The sequence below is a fragment of the Desmodus rotundus genome, unplaced genomic scaffold, assembly GCF_022682495.2.
Source record: "Desmodus rotundus isolate HL8 unplaced genomic scaffold, HLdesRot8A.1 manual_scaffold_215, whole genome shotgun sequence".
NCBI classification, from domain to species: domain Eukaryota; kingdom Metazoa; phylum Chordata; class Mammalia; order Chiroptera; family Phyllostomidae; genus Desmodus; species Desmodus rotundus.
Window position 1 is genome coordinate 41078 of NW_026527275.1, and position 16330 is coordinate 57407.

At 45.4% G+C, this 16330-nt stretch overlaps 2 long non-coding RNA genes across 2 annotated transcripts; both read left to right on the forward strand.

Annotated features, from left to right (window-relative positions):
• The first annotated feature begins 644 nt into the window (after nucleotides 1-644).
• On the forward strand, nucleotides 645-7350 carry LOC123480196 (uncharacterized). The gene is made up of 3 exons (XR_006656100.2): nucleotides 645-1180; nucleotides 3405-3454; nucleotides 3773-7350. It is a non-coding gene; the product is annotated as an uncharacterized lncRNA (long non-coding RNA).
• Nucleotides 7351-12561: 5211 nt separating this feature from the next.
• Nucleotides 12562-15453, forward strand: LOC123480199 (uncharacterized). Its single transcript, XR_006656104.2, has 2 exons — nucleotides 12562-12694; nucleotides 13590-15453. It is a non-coding gene; the product is annotated as an uncharacterized lncRNA (long non-coding RNA).
• Nucleotides 15454-16330: the final 877 nt, after the last annotated feature.

Consider the following 16330-nt stretch of genomic DNA (forward strand, 5'->3'; position numbering starts at 1 on the left):
GGGGCCGGGCAGTGCAGAAGCTTCGTGACCACAGGGGCTTGGCCCTTTGTCGTTTTCCTCTCAAAACGAGTACTTCTCAAAATCTTTTAAGGATTGTTTCAACGTTTGGGACTCTGGTGAGAGTGACACATCTGTACCTACAAAATTGCACACGTTCTCAGATGCGCAGACATTCGGAGCACAATGTGGGGGTGCTCATAAACCCTGAGCCTGACCGTGAACCCTGAGGTGTAGGGGTACAGATGGCTCACTGCACAGACAGGACAGGGTGCCGCTTCCTCCATCCTTTCTCCACCCTCTTCTCTGTCTCCCTGTCCCACCTGGAGACCCCTTCCCCCAGACTGCATCCAACAATCAGAAACGTTTTAAGTATGTTCTTTTATACATCCACCTGACAGAGGATGTATGCAGATTTAAAATAGAGACTTACTAAGACTGGGTGGTACAAAGAAAAATTCTTACATGTCGAGGTCATGGGGGAAAACAAAACAAAAATACTGCGCCCACACCTGTGGGTGAACTCGATGGGAATAAGGGCAAAGGAAACTGAAAAGTCACAGGTGTGACAGGTTGGGCCAGCGCCTGCTCTTCCTTTGTTATTGGGCGCAGACACCAGAGATCGGTCCAGAGCTGTCTGCCTGGCTGTGGGGTTAACACGAACTCTCATTCCTTGGCTGCCACCACTCACTTAGTTAGCACAACAGCAGCAGAACATACAAGTTCTCATAGGGTGTGAACAACCCCACGTACACCAAAATGAACCTGAAAACGGACTCGAAGCAAGAGCGCGCCATGGGCCTTCTGTGAAGCTGAATTGTGCGAGGTCCGAGCCTTGCTTTCCAACTTGAAGAAGGAAGGTGTCAGCATGAACCCTTCCCCCCGCGTGCCTGCCAAGTCCCTTAGCCTCGTCTTGGGGAGGCTGGGGCTCGGAAGGCGCCCCTGTGGGTCCCAGGCGAGGATCCCCAAGGAATCCCCCGTCCCCCGCCCCTCCAGCCCCGGAAAGGTCGAGGGCTCGACTTTTCCAAGTTTCTCCCTCGATGGACTCCACGTGGAAGCTGCCCCGCAGCTGTGGCGGAGCCGGGAGCCACAAACCGCAGGGAACAGCCGGCCTCTGGGCCCAGCTCGTTGGTTGTCGTCGTCCTGGGCAGGTGGGCTATCCCGCAGAACCTTCCCGAGTCAGGTGAGGCAGCCGCACAGCCCCCGCCCGGGCCAGGCGCGCCTTCGGGGTGCCAGTTTGGGCAGGCCGGCCCTGGCAGGAGCCTTCCCACCTTTCCGAAACCGTGTTTCTTCCTCCTCTGGACGAGTCGCTCTGTTTCTGCCCAAACCTTCTGCCAGGTGCCGGCCGGGCGCCCCCCCCCGGCTTCGGGTCTGCGTGCGCCCCCGGCCCGCCACTCCTTGCTGTGCGCAAGCACTGTGTCTCTTGGGGTCTCTCGCTCCTTCTTTGTACAGTGGGAATGAGAGTGAGTTCGGGCCCCCGACGGTTGGAGGCGGGACAGTGGGAGGGACCCGCCGGGGACCTCCTTGGCACCGTGGCTGTGACGACCCTACCTACTCATCTTCCTCCTTTAAGCTTCAAAGCCTAACATGGCCTTGCTCGAGGCCGTCAGTGGGCACGGTGTCACGAAGCGTCACCGTGGAAGTTTTCTTGCCTTTGTCTCCTTGCATCTAGGTAGGAACCGCGTCCCCACGGGGCTCCCCAGCGCGGTCACCAGGCAGAGTCCCAGGCCCAGAGCGCGCGGAGGGAAGCGGGTTGGCGGCCGAGACTCCGCGCTGGCCGGGGCGAGGACCGAGAGGCCGGTCCCAGGGAGGCAGGCGAGGCAGCCGCACCGGTGCCCGGGCTCTCAGAGAGGGTCCGAGGTCCCTTCCTGTTCCTGGAATCAGCGCAGAGCCCAGTAATACTGCTTCTGTCCAAACGAGGCTCATCTGTGCCGCGTCTCAGAAATAAGGAGCAGGTGACGATCGTGGTCGTTATCGCGGTTACGCGGCGTGCACGAGCTCTCGCTGATCTGGACTGTGCTAAGTATAATGTTTTTTTTCCTCCTACGAAGGAGTACTTTTGTTATACCCCCTGTTTTCTTTCCTTTTTTAAAAAAACTGAGATGCAATTGACATAACATTGTATTAGTTTCAGGTGTACAACATAATGATTTGATGTGTGTAGGAAACTGATCACTGTTAAGTCTAGTTAACATCTGCCACCTCACTTAGTTACAATTTTTTTTCTTGTGATGAGAACGTTTACGATCTATTCTTAGCAACTTTCCGGGACACAATACACTGTTATTAAAGGTAAGCACCATGCTGTACATTACACCCGCACAACTAACTGATTTGATAACCGAAAGTTTGTTCCTTTCCGCCACCTTCACCCATTTTGCCCACCCCCCCACCCCCAATCTATTCCCTGTATCTAATGCGTCCGGTTTTGTTCTGTTTTCCATTCCACATGTAAGTGAGATGGTACAGTATTTGTCATTCTCGGTCTGACTTATTTCACTCAGCGTTAGCATAATGCCATCAAGGTCCATCCGTGTTGTGGCAAATGGCGAGATTTCCTTGTTTTTGAATGGCTACATAATATTCTAATATGTATCTATCTCCCACTTTCTTCATCCACCCGTCAGTGAACGCTTAGGTGGTCTCCATGTCTTGGCTGTTGTAAATAAACACAGGGGTGCAGATATCTTTCTGAGTCAATGCTCTCATTTTCTTTTGATAAATACCCAGAAATGGAATTGGAGGATTATATAGTAGTTCTCTTTTTAAAATGTTTTCCAGTGTGGCTGCACCAGTTTACATTCTCACCAACACTTGTTATTTCTTGTGTTTTTGATAATAGCCCTTCTAACAGGTGTGAGGTGATATCTCGTTGGGGTTTTGATTTGCATTTTCTTGATGATTAATGACATTGAACATTTTTTCATGTCCCTGTTGGCTATCCGTGCGTCTTCTCTGGAAAAATATTCAGATTATCTGCCCATTTTTTTAATTGATTTTTTTTTTTGCTATTGAGTTGTATGAGTTCTTTATATATTTTGGATATTGATCCCTTATTGGATGTATGTTTGAAAGTGTTTTCTCCCATTCAGTAGGTTGCCTTTTCATTTCGTGGGTGGTTTCCTTTGCTGTGCAGGAGCTTTTTAGTTTGATGTGTTCCCATGCGTTTAGTTTGCTTTGGTGTCAAATTAAAAAAAAATCATTACCAAGTCCAATTTCAAGGAGCTTATCACCTATGCTTTATTATACCCATTCTAATAACGAGAAAACTGAGCCTCAAAATAATAATTTGTGTGTGATCGCGCTGCTAGCAAGTGGCAGAAATGGAATTTGAGGAGGTGTGCCTTAGCGCAGGCTGCAGACCTGGGTGCTGGGTGGCTTGGACAACCAACATTTATTTCTTACAGTTCTAAAGGCTGGAAGTCCAAGACCAGGGTGCAGGCAAATGTAATTCCTGGTAAGGCCTCTCTTCGTGGTTTGCACACGTTCTCTCTTTGCTGCACCCTCACATGGCAAGGTGGGGGATGGGAGGAGGGAGAGAGAAAAAGAGAGAGATCATCTCTCATGTCTCTTCTTAGAAGGGGACCGACCCCATTCACGAGGGCTCTGCTCTCATGACCTAATTGCCCCCAAAGGCCCCACCTCCAAAACCATCCTGTTGGGGATTCAGGCGTTGATATATGAATTTCGGAGTACATTAACATAGCAAAGGGGCAACAGCCTTTTGGTTTTAACATATCAGCCTTCCCTAGGTGCTCAGGACTTTTCTCCATAGGTGACATTGAGACCAAGACACCTGCAGTGAAGTCACTGGATCCCGACAGCACGTATGGGGTAGAGAGCAGTCTTCGTTTAGCCTGGACTATCCACTGAGACTCCACCGTGCACCGGAAGCTACAGGCATGAGACCTCACCCCTTGGGTCCTCCCACTTGTCACCTCCCAGAGGAGGCAAAGGGAAATGACAGCTTATTTCAAGGAAGGTGACGCTGACGCAGAGATGGTGCTACATCTCCAGAACTCTCTTCCCTGTGGTACAGCGACTCTGTGTGGCCTTGGGGACCACTGTCCCCTGCTATAGGGGGTCCTTCCACCAACCTCCCTGCTGTGAGCACATCCTGCTGAGCCTGAGGCCAGCCCAGAACAGTGGCCTGCATCTGACGTCCGTGGTCGTCAGCCAAAACCTGCAGGTGTTCTTTACTTGGAAATACATTTTTTCACCATTAAGAGATAATATATATTGGCCCTGGCTGGGTAGCTCAGTTGGTTAGAGCATCGTCCCGACATGCCAAGGTTGTGGGTTCGATTCCCCCGCCAGGACACAAACAAGCATCAGCTAATGAGTGCATCAATAAGTAGAACGACAAATTGAAGTCTCTCTCTCCCTTCCTCCCCCTCTCTAAAATCAATAAGTAAAATTTAAAAAATATATAATACATATTATTATAATTTTATGTAAGTTTTTTAAGTAAAATTTAAAAAATATATAATACATATTATTATAATTTTATGTAAGTTTTTTTCTGTAGTCATTTTCATAAACTGAATAGCCTACCCTGGAAATTGGATTGTGCTTCTAATTTCCTTTAAAATGCAATAGAAGCTCTTTATTTAAGCTGTGAATAGTCTCTTTCTTTCCTTGGAAATTCTGCAGACTGAATGTATATTTCTACACATCCTCCAACATTCTGGGGAGATGGGCACTGGGCTTGGCATCAGGAAACCGGAGCTGGGTCCTGGCTGGGTCTTTTCTCCCCACTGTGCATCTTTGGGTGAGCTTCCCGACCTGTGCAGTCTGGGGTTCCTCATTTGTAAACTGCACTACGGGCACTTTACATCATACTTTGGTGTTACTTTGTACTTCAGAGAGACACAGTGGCAGGTGAGTCTCATTATTTAGTCCGTGACAGAGGTCATTTCTCTGTGTGCCTCATATTCCTTGCCACAGTGCTTCTCAACAGCAGGGACCAGGAAATATTTGTTGACAGTCTCCCTGTTCAAATAATAGTGTTTACATCTCCACGTAAAGGATGGAAAAGGGAGAACCCAAGGGTTAGCTCATGGACACGTGGAATCCTTTTTGAATTCAAGTTCTTAGGAATTGAAAGTTGTGCACTTGAATCAAAAAAATCCCTGCGTGCAGTTATTCATGTTGCTAAATAATGCATAAATGTATATAAATCAAGTCACCACTTTTAAATAATAGGGTCCCCTAACTACTCATCTGGGAGCTCATCAAAGGGGTCAAGTTCATGACCGATCCTCAGTCATGCCAAGTTTCCTGGATGTTCCTAGCAGTTTGGAATCTTTGAAAGGTTCGCTGCAGCAGCTTGAAGATTGGACATTGAGCATCTTCTGGAGCTTGAATGGCTTTTGAAGCCAACCTAGGTCCTGCCACAGCTGACTTCTCCTTGGGCATGGAAACTGTTCATTGATGAAAAGGTTTTCTTAAAAATAAGCAACGCCTACGGAGAAGGCGTCGTGAGGCTCATGAAACGGATACAGTTGCATTCTTGCCACTAAGGAGGTTCTAATCTACCCGGGACACTAATGACATTTGTAAATTATTATGAGGTAACAAACAATATGCTAAGTGGTAACATACAGTAGAGGTAAAAACGAGGGTCTGAGAGTTGGCAGGAGGAGAGACCTTTCCTTTGGTTACAGCCAGAGGGGATGCACTCTCTGCTAGACAGCAGAAGATGATGAAAGGGGAGGGTTATTGGTGAAGGAGCCCTCTGCAGTAGCTCCATATGGTGAAGGAGCCCTCTGCAGTAGCTCCATACTTCTTTTTTTTAAAGGTTTTATTTATTTATTTTAGAGAGGGGAAGGGAGGGAGAAAGAGAGGGAAAGAAACATCAATGTGTGGTTGCCTCTCGTGCGCCCCCTACTGGGGACCTGGCCCGCAACCCAGGCACATGCCGGAGACTGGGAATGGAACCAGTGACCCTTTGGTTCACAGGCTGGCACTCAATCCACTGAGCCACACCAGTCAGGGCTCCATGCTTCTTTTGAGGTCTGGGATGGGGAGCCACCATAAAGCTCTCTTCTCAGAAGCCAGGTTCCAAACCTGGAATGAGCTTTGCGAGCACTGGAGTTAGACGTATGAGACCTGGGTTAGCCAAATGCATGGATAAAAGTCTACTCAAAGTCTGATATGTTACTAATTAAAAAAAAGTCATTCAGTTTTCCATGGAGACCAAACTCTTTACTTGCTTGTTGGGCTTTAATCCTCCTGAGTTCGACCATCAGCTGCTTTGATGTCTTTCTCCTTCTGTTACAGAGGAATGCAGGTAGGAACCTCACTTTGATATGTTGTCTATTTTGTAAACCCATGAGATTGAAATACTATTTGAGTAGAGGTGAAATTGCATTGCATTGAATGAGAAACTACCTATGCTTTGTTGTGGTCTTGAACTGATGACTGTCTGAGATGCCACTAGCAAACAAAGTCAACAAACAGGAGAAGAGGGCTCTGAAGCAAAGAGCAAAGCCCTGGCCTGCGGGGGTTAGATCCCGGCTCTGCCACTTCCTCTGCATGGCCCCGCAAGTGTTTTCCACCTCGGTTACCTCATCTGTGAAACAGAGATGCTAGCACCACACAGAAGGGTCGTGTGTTTGTTAGATACGAGATAAACCCAGCACAGCTCCTTCATGGAGCAACCTGTGCATTAAATAGCCAATGGGAGGATCATCCCTTTTAAAGCCATCACCTTGGGAGAGTTATCCCAATGATGTCGCCATTGGCCAAAATAGACCTGAAACCAAGTGAAATCTGTCTTCAGGAGCCACGGCATGTTCTTTTTCAGTGTTTCTAGTTGCAGTGAATCTTCCTTTTTGGAAAGCAGGTTTGCTTCTAAAATAGCCCTAAGTCAAGGACGGTGAATGTGACAAGGACAAGCTGGGAAGTACATTCTTGGCAAAAATGCGGTGTGGTTAAAGTAACTCGGTCCATCTCCTTTTGTGGCTCCCACTCTGACTCTGGAGAAGACTTTCAAACCAGAAGGAGGGTTCCAAATATGCATAAGCAGGGACAGCCCTTTTTGGTAAAGTGCATGTAGTAGGTATCTATTGCTGCATAACAAACTAACCTAAGACTGAGCAATTTAAGACAATGAGCATTTTCTCACAGCATCTTTCATGGGTCGGGAATTGGGTCATAGTTAGCTGGGTGTTCGGGGTCTCTCACAGGGCTGAAATGAAGGTGTTCGCCAGGGCTGCGGTCATCTCAAGGTTCCCCTGGGGAAAGACCCACTTCCAAGTTCACTCACACGGCTGTTGACTCATTCACATGGTCTCAGGACTGACTGGTTGTTGGTTGTAAACACAGTTTCTTGTCTCTATTATAGGGCTGTTCTCTACAGTAGCTCCCCAAAGAAAACGGGGAGTAGAGAGAGAGAGAGAGAGATGAACCCTAGTAGATCTACACTGTCTTTTCAGCCTGATCTTGAAAGTGACACCCCATTCATTACTTTGTTTGTTTTTAATAGTTATCTATCTATATATACAGGGTCCAGCAGTAGTAACACTGTCTGAGTGTGGTTGGTAGGGTAATAATGTGAGTGTAATAACTAGGGTTTTAATTTGAACATTTCACCTAAAATGTCATGGTGTGCTTGAGTGTGATATTGTTATGTTACAGAATTACATGCTTATGATTTTGTAATAAAATATTTTGTAATAAAAACAAGGCATTATTTGTGCCAGACCCTGTATAATTATAAGCAAAACCACCAGTTCTCTTCTATATAGAATATATATGATGTCATTGATGCTGTTTGTTGAATTTCCAAAAACAAAGTAACATAGTTACATAATAGCCAATAGTGGAAGGAGAAGAAAACATAGATAGATAGAAAGATAGATGAAATGCACAATGGACACCCCGTTACTTTTGCCTTATGCTTTTCCTTACAATGAGTCAGTAAGTTCAGACCTCAGTCAAGGACACCGATACCAGAATGCAGGATCATTGCATAATTCCTTGCATAACTTTTGTGGAAAAAGTATGACAGTAAGAACATGATCTTAATCATTGTCATCTTGGACCTGGGTCATGGGTTGAAATTACAGTGGAAAAAGTATGACAGTAAGAACATGATCTTAATCATTGTCATCTTGGACCTGGGTCATGGGTTGAAATTACAGAAGCAAAAGCTTAGTTCTAGTCCTTTTCCTTCCCAGTGTGCCTGACATAGATTTTATTTATTTATTTATTATTATTTTTTAAATTCTCACCTAAGGACATGCTTATTGATTTTAGAGAGAAGGGAAGGAAGGGAGGGAGAGAGAAGGAGAGAAACATCGATTGTTTGCCTCTCTTACATGCCCAGCTGGGACTGAACCCACAACCCAGGCATGTGCCCTGACCAGGAATCCAATGCATGACCCCTGGGTTTACAGGAGGGTGTTTCAACCATCTGAGCCACACCAGCCAGGGTGTGATAGATTTTATAGTCACCTGAAATGGATTATTGAAATGCTTTTTTAAGTTTATAATGTTGAACAAGCTTCTGGTATTCTAGAACTTCTAGAATTCCCAAGTGCCTAGAATTTGGGAGCTATGTATATTAATGCTTTTAAATACTGGATTTAATTTAAGTATTAAGTTCAACAAACTGATTGGCACAAAGCACCCATTTTCAGCAAGCCTGTGATAGGGGCTCTCCAGCGAAGCATGTTTGTTACTTTCAACTGATGCCCTTCTCATCTACCACAGTTTAGTAAACAGAGCCTTTCCTCCAAGTATTTTTTATTTTACTTTTTGAGCACTTTTACAATAGAGGACACACATTTCTCAACAAAGCAGTTAAGTTTGTTTGCTAATGAAGAAGCCAATGTGTTGGAACCTGTTGATTGGCTCTTAGTTGATTGACTCTAAATGATCACAGCAATTGAACTATAGAGGTGACAGCTGCTGGCTAACACCTGCAGGTGGAAAAGATGGATGAACGTGGAGTCAGGAAGTTTTGCCACAGAGCAGAAGACTGATACACACTTCCTTTACTACCTGGTTTTAAATTGGATATTGATCCTGGTCTGTGAACCTATGCACTTTATACATGTGAAACAAATAAACAATCTAATGCAAAAAAAAAAAAGCATTATCTGCTCATTCACAGACAGCTAAAACAATTATTAAATTTATAGCAACAAATTTTGTATATCCTCTGAAAATTTCTTTACATGTGCTCCTCTGGGATCTCACTCCCTAGAGTTATGTAAACACTTAATTATTTGGTGTATATCTTCCAGATTTTTTTCTATCTGCAAACGCATACATGCATTTATATACACATTCACAGGTATATAAGATCATAATATGTGTCTTTGAAAGGAGCTTCTTCTGTTGGCTTTTCCCTCCTTCTGGTTTATAATGAAAAAGTGCATGTCGTTTAACTATGAAATAACAATCTTCATTATAAGATTTCTAAAAACCAAATACATTCTTTAATTGGTTTAAGTCTAATTATTCTTTTTGTATGAGTTTCCCCCCAGGCACTTTGATGATTTTTACCAGGAAAAAATAACCAAGTAGGGTATTTTGAGTGTCTTTTCCTTTCATATCATAAACTATAAAGCTACTTTCATGTGCATTTAGGAAAAATCAACGTACTAAAAAATCAGCCACCAATTAGGGCAAAACACACAGTCAGTCAAGTGTGGTGGTGGGGGGAGACAATGTTAATCAGCTTAACAATAACCCACAACCTTCGGACCAACTGGGAAATGTGTTGAGTCTCTGAGTATTTATAGTCCCTTTATAAACTCTTTTTTATATTAGGGTGCTCTTCATGATCTATGTCACAACCATGCAAAATACCATGTATACACCTTCCCTATTGAACGCAATGTAAAAAACCAAAAAATCCCTCTTTTAAAATCAATATTTGTAAGGATTATGTTAATCACTAACTTTTTTGCATATTATTTTGACAAATGCATTGTGGGTAGCACCCAGCTAAATATGGAAGTAAACTGGCCGCGTGATTGGCAGCCACGAGGGCTCCGAGAGTGGCGGGGTAGACTGGGTGAAGTGCTGGAGGCCCACACCGGGCTGGACCGGGGGCTAAAGGACCAAGGAAATCAAGTCACGGTGCTTGGCTCCCGCCCAAAAGAGGGCGCTCGGGGCCGCGGGTTCCTGTCTGTTTCGGGTGAGTTTCTGGAGCACGTGGTGGAGCCCCCGGCAGCCAAGCCAGGGTGGGAGAGGGCACCCTCCCTCCCGTCCGTCTCTGGGCGTGGGCAGGTACCTCATTTGGGCTTTGTTTCCTCCGTGCCAGCCCCTTCCTCAGGAATCCCCACCGTCCACACCCACTGCTGTCCTCCTTAGGGATTGAGACCGAGCCAGCGGGGAGTCAAACAGGTGGCTCCGGCAAGACTTCTTCTCTCCCTCCAGTAATTGCACGTTTCCCCGCAGGGGGACCCTCGTGTGCTAAGAAGGAATGCTTCAGACGTTTAAATCACCCATAAGTTACTCATCTTCTTTCAACCCACGGCAGGGGGCCGGGTATTTCTGTGCAAGAACTCGAGAATGCAAACCGTTGGTGACCTTTTGAAACTGTAAATGTTTATTATGGAAGTCTGAGGACAAACTGAGAGTTTATCCACACTTCGGTATTTTCACATGAAAAACATCGCCAAGAAAGTATGAAGCTATTTCCCTTAAGGGACAGGGTTTATTGGCTGAGAACGTGGGGCTGAACCTCGGGTTTTATATGTCACATAGGAATGATGGCCCCCAAACTAAAATATGAATTAGATGTAATAAATAAACCTTTTGAAATATTGGAATGAGATGCATTTTTTTTCTAAGGGTAGTTTTGCTTGTTGTTGTTGTTATTTTAATTAAAAATTTCCTTTTGGGGAACTGATAAATTTCCTACACTTGCTCAAACAAAAGGTCTTATTCAATATTTTTTTATGGTTTTCCTAGTAACTTACTGTTCTTTCTTCCTGTAAAGACAAAACCAGGAAAAATGCCCAAGCTGACTTCCTACTTACCTATTGTGATTAATGAGAAAAACTTGGGAAATTGGGAACATTGAAGCTGGGTTGAGAATTTCAGAAAAATGGAGAAAACCTCAAATTTAATAAAAGGTATTTAATAATTGTCCTAGAGAAAATGGTGTGAACAAAAAGCTTAGAGGTTTCTAAAGTCCAAGTTAGTTGACTTAGAGATTTAAAAAACATATATAATCTAAGAAGGGCAATATAATAAGAAAGATATTAGGAATGATACCAAATGTTATATTTTAACGGTAGATAATTGCTCTAGTGACAGCCTTATACATTTTTGGATTTTTGTCTTTGACTAAGGTGGGAATATATATAATAGCAATCATTGTAGTTTGTACAATAATTTACACTTTTCTTTGTATTATCTTTTATATCACATTGCTGATATCTTTATCTTTAGAAGTTAGTAGAATACATCAGCTTTTTGCCCCTACTTGTAATGCTTATTGGGCTTGAAAGGAATCAGGATATACCACCCAAAGTATGCCACTTTGGCATAAAATTATTTTGAGCTGAAGGCAATTAAGAATCAACAGATGAACAAAAAAAATTTTTTTAACCCAAAAAATGCTTTTGGGAGTTCCCCTTCTCTGACCAAAAGCAGCAACTTCTGGGAAATAAGTCTGCCATATATTCCGTCCTTGGGTGGGTCTACTCATAAATGCCCTCTCTGGGGAAGTTTTATGGCTCTAAAGAAGACAGGAAAGGCCACTCAAACCTGTAGAGACAACATTATCACAAGCTTTCCTATCTCTGTTGTTCTGAAAATCCATTTCTTTCCTAAAAAAACCCACTTGTTTTTCCCACCCTGGCCTTTTCTCTCCCTTCCCTTTCCCTACCCAGCTAGGTGCATCGGCTTCTTGTTCTAACTGCCCCTGGGAACATTCCAGCAAGTATGAGCTGCACATTCATACATAAACTCCGCTGTTTTCCTTACCACTCTGTCTTTTGTCCGCTTAATTCATAGGCCCCAGACACTGAACATAAGGTAGAGGAAAAGATTTTTTTCCTCCCCTGCTGACCCAAGGAAAAAATAACATGAACTATCAGAACAAGTACTGATGATAGAGGTCACCTGGCTGGAGAGGAGTTTAGCTCTAGATGTTTATAGAAATAGTCTTTTTTTTTCTTTAAAAAAATATATTTATTGATTATGCTATTACAGTTGTCCCATTTCCTGCCCCCCTCACTCCACTCCATCCTGCCCACACCCTCCCTCCCACATTCCCCCCCTATAGGTCATATGTCCATGGGTCATACTTATAAGTTCTTTGGCTTCTACATTTCCTACACTATTCTTACCCTCCCCCTGTCTGCTTTCCACCTATCATCTATGCTACTTATATAGAAATAGTCTTAGTCCTAGGTCTGCAGTACCCAAGTTAAGTCGCTCCCTTTAATGTTTTATTAAGATTTACCACCCTGCCAAGGACTGTGCTAAGAGCTTTACTGGATTATCTCATTTCACCCTCAAAAAAACCCCATCAGGTAGATACAGATATATAGATATCAGAGAAAGTAAACAAGTTCCCCCAGAGCCACATCCTGTAAAAGGCGGAGCAGGTTACATAAAGGGCTGACTAACTGGGTCATTCTTTTCACCTCTGTGAGCCTCAGTATCTGCTGTGGAAGGAGAGACTTGGGCTGGATCCGCTTTCCCCCTGAGGATTCCGGGAAGCCAGGTCTGGTGGGCTACATGACAAAATAATTTTGTGGACAATTTCATTTGGGAAATTCTGAGTTATGTGCAGTGTAAAAGGGGAGGGTAACTTTATTTTACTTTGCTTATTATTATTCATTCAGATGCATTTACTGAATGCCTCCTAAGACAGACCTCCCAAGAAGCAGAGCCCCCAAACCAAGACACAGCCTCTGCCCAGTGAGATCATTCTTTGTAGAAAGTAGGCGTTGAGTGAGGCATGCCAGTGCCCTGGGAGTCATGGAGGGGAATCAGGAGCATGCAGCAGGGCTCGCCTTCAAAGAGACGTGGGTGCGGGGTAGTTGGAGCTGCCCAGGTTATGGGAGGCGCGGCTGAGGCAAGAGCCTGGAACTTCACAAAAGTGTCCAAGTCCAGGCTGACGCCAGATCGCTATACTCCTTAGACGCCTTGTTGGAGGGGACCGGGTTTGGCCTGTATCTCAAGGGAGACAAAAAGCTATCGCAGAGATCTTTCTGGCTACTTGGTAGAGAATAGGTTGGCGGAGGCAGAGCTGTTAGGAGGCCTGTAGAGTGTTTGAGGAGAGATACTGGCGATGCTGAGTGATGGCAATGAAAATGGGGGAAAAGTGGACAGATTTGAGAAAAAAATTGGAGAGGTAATGGCAGGAGGTAAGGGAAAGAGAGGAGTCCGAAAGAACCCCCAGGTCCCTGGCTTGCACCATTGGGCGGATGTACGGTGTGGTTCCTGTGTCCGGAATTCGGAAGGAGGGATACTGCCTGGGAGAAGGTTTAGGAGGCCGTGGAGGCAGGGATGTGTTGAGACCGATGAGCTCTGTTTGGAGCTGACATTGCGAACCCCTAAAATAAACAGTGTGCTGCCTTGGTCAGTTTGACCTGTGATCTGTTTCTTCTTGGCAGAACTTGTCTCGGGGCCACAGTTCCGTGGAACACCCTTTGGTCAGTGCTGGACTAGCTGCTCTCAGAGGTCCCTTCCAGCTCAGATATCTTTGCCATATTGCCAATGGTAACCAGGAAGTAAACGACATTGCCTGATGTTTAAGTGGACTTTTAAATTCGAGTGGAAGAAAGATATATAGAAAGCTCCCCGTCGATGAACACCGGGTATCTGCTGCCTGGAACAACAGGACGTATTAGCACAGGGGCCTCCCCTGTGGTCTTGTTTTGAAGTGTGTAAGTCCAACACTGGGCCGTCACAGGAAGGATGGAGTGGCGGGCTGCTGGGCTGAAGCGTCGCTTCCATCTGATCTCTGGGATGGCTTCCTCCTCAGTGGTAGACCTCAGCTCACCCATCGCTCTGCACTCGGAGGGCATCAGAAGCCACTGGACCTCTTTTCTTACAGAAAGTGTTAGTGACCAATAAGTCTAGGGAAGGACCTTCATCTAGAGTTAGCCTCGCTTGCCAAGTGCCATCGTGTGAAGATCTCGGGCTGCTGAATAGTTCCAGGGTTAATGAGCACTCGAACATCCACCTCTGCTTCCTGCTGGGGGAGTGGGCTGCTGGGTTAATGCCTCTAGGCAGGCAGCCTTCCCTGGCAGTTTGGTGTCATGCTCTGAACAAACAAGTGAATGAATGGATGGATGGATTTATTTCCTGGACTGAAGTGTTCTTCTCTATCTCTTTCCACTGGCTGGCTCTCCTGTACCCTGGCCTGAATTTCACTGTCTCGCCCTTGGAGAAGCTATTCCCCAGCCCCAGAGGAGACCAGGCCTGCTCTCTTCCTATTCCTAACCCCGCTGCTCTGAGCAGCCACCAGGGGTCCCCAGGCCTGTGAGAGAACTGAATGAGGCAGCCTGACAACGTGGCCACATGGGAGCTGGACTTCCTGGGTGCAAGTCTGTTCCATCTACTACCTACCAGCTCTGTGACCATGGGCAACTGACTGAACCTCTCTGTGCCTCCATTCCTTTATCAGCTGAGCAATGATCGTCGATGGTTATCGCGGTACCCACATCAGAGCCACGCTGCAAAGATGAGAGGATGCTTAGGGCAGGAGGACCTCAAAAACCGCAGGCTGGATGAATGAATGCTGAGTGCATCTGGGTGGCTGTTCTAATTGAGGGGTGGTAGAAGGTTCTATAGGGCTGCATGCCTGAGGAGAGAGGGGGAAAGCAAGCATGGCCAGGATTGCGGGGGTAGCCACGAAGGTGATGCTGGGACTTCTAGTCCCTTCTGTTCCTTCTAGTCCCTTCCCTTTCATTTCTGGGTGGGGCCTGACCTGCCTTGACCACATTTAAAAAAAAAAGCTTCGCATTTGCCCAAGGTAGAGTTAGCCTGCCATGCTGATAAGAAGCCATTGTTTTAATATAAAAGTCACAAATTGTCTCTTCTTTCTGCTAGCTTCTATCATGGTTGTGTGAGTGGGGTCAACTCAGTTGACTACATTTGGCTCCGGTGGCTTCTCTGTCTGATGACCTAGTGACAAAGTGAGTGGCCCAAAGGATCCACGTGAGATTCCTACGGATGCGCACAGTAAGGCGAATCATCATGGGCCCTGGCACTGGGAAGGTCTTTCCCAATTCTCTTTTTGAATTTACATGTTTATGGATTTGTTCTCATTCTACATGAAACTATTTTTACGGCTTGGGGAGGTGGAAGTGGAAAGGAATTTTGGAACAAATACATTTGGTCATTTATTTTCTGGCATAGTTCAGATGTGGTTTTGAGGACAGTGGAAATCTGTCAGATCTGGGCTCTGTCAGTTCTCAAGATCACTTCCAGCCGTGTAATTGTATGATCTAATACAATTTATAACATTATGTATTCCAGTAGTGACTTGCAAAGATTGCTTTGAAGGGATTACAGACGGTTGTGTAAGTATATACTTTTAGAAGAACATAATGCAATTTGCTTTCTAGCCCAAAGCCCTAAAAATAATTAGGTAGGAGTTCAGACAAGTGTTAAAAGGCAGTTCCTTCTGGTGAATCCAAACGGTTCTGAAAAATCAATTTCATTTATCATCAGAGGAGGGCTTGCATTTTAGATTTCTTACGGTTTATTGAATAGTGAAGCACAGTAATCATGCCAGCATTAAAAAAGCAAGCAGCGAGAGAAATCAGCACAACGTTCCCAACTCAAATTGCGAATAACAGAGTGAGGGGAAGGCATTCCAGAGTTCAGGAATGAGTAACGTGGCCAAGACCTGGAGTTCTGGCCTTTGGGAATTCTTACTTGGTCAGATGTGCGACTGTAACATATGTGTTCCATCTGACCACGTCCGCAGCCCCTCGTGCCTTGGACTTGCCTGGCGCATCTGGTTTCCTTTAATGGGGTCCAAGGGAGACTTTCTCACTGAAGCGAGGTCGGCTGTGGTTCAGCTTGCTGTGCGCGGAGAGGGTGGGCCTATCGGAGGGGAGGGGAGGGGAGGGGCGCGCAGGACCTCAGGCGGCGGGGCCGCACTGTGGTTGGAGGGCTGGCATGTAGTCAAGAGGGAACCATCGGGGAGTTTTAGCTTCCATAGCTTATCCTAATAAGAACAGCGTACCTTCTATACCTTTAGTGTACAAGAATCAGAAAAACAGAAAAGCGTGAAGAGGAAGACAAAGGTCCCTCATAATCTTGTCTTTCAGAGCCATTGCGGGCCTTCCCCATTTTTTTTGTTTTTGTTTTTGTTTTTGTTTGTTTGGTTGGTTGAGGAGAG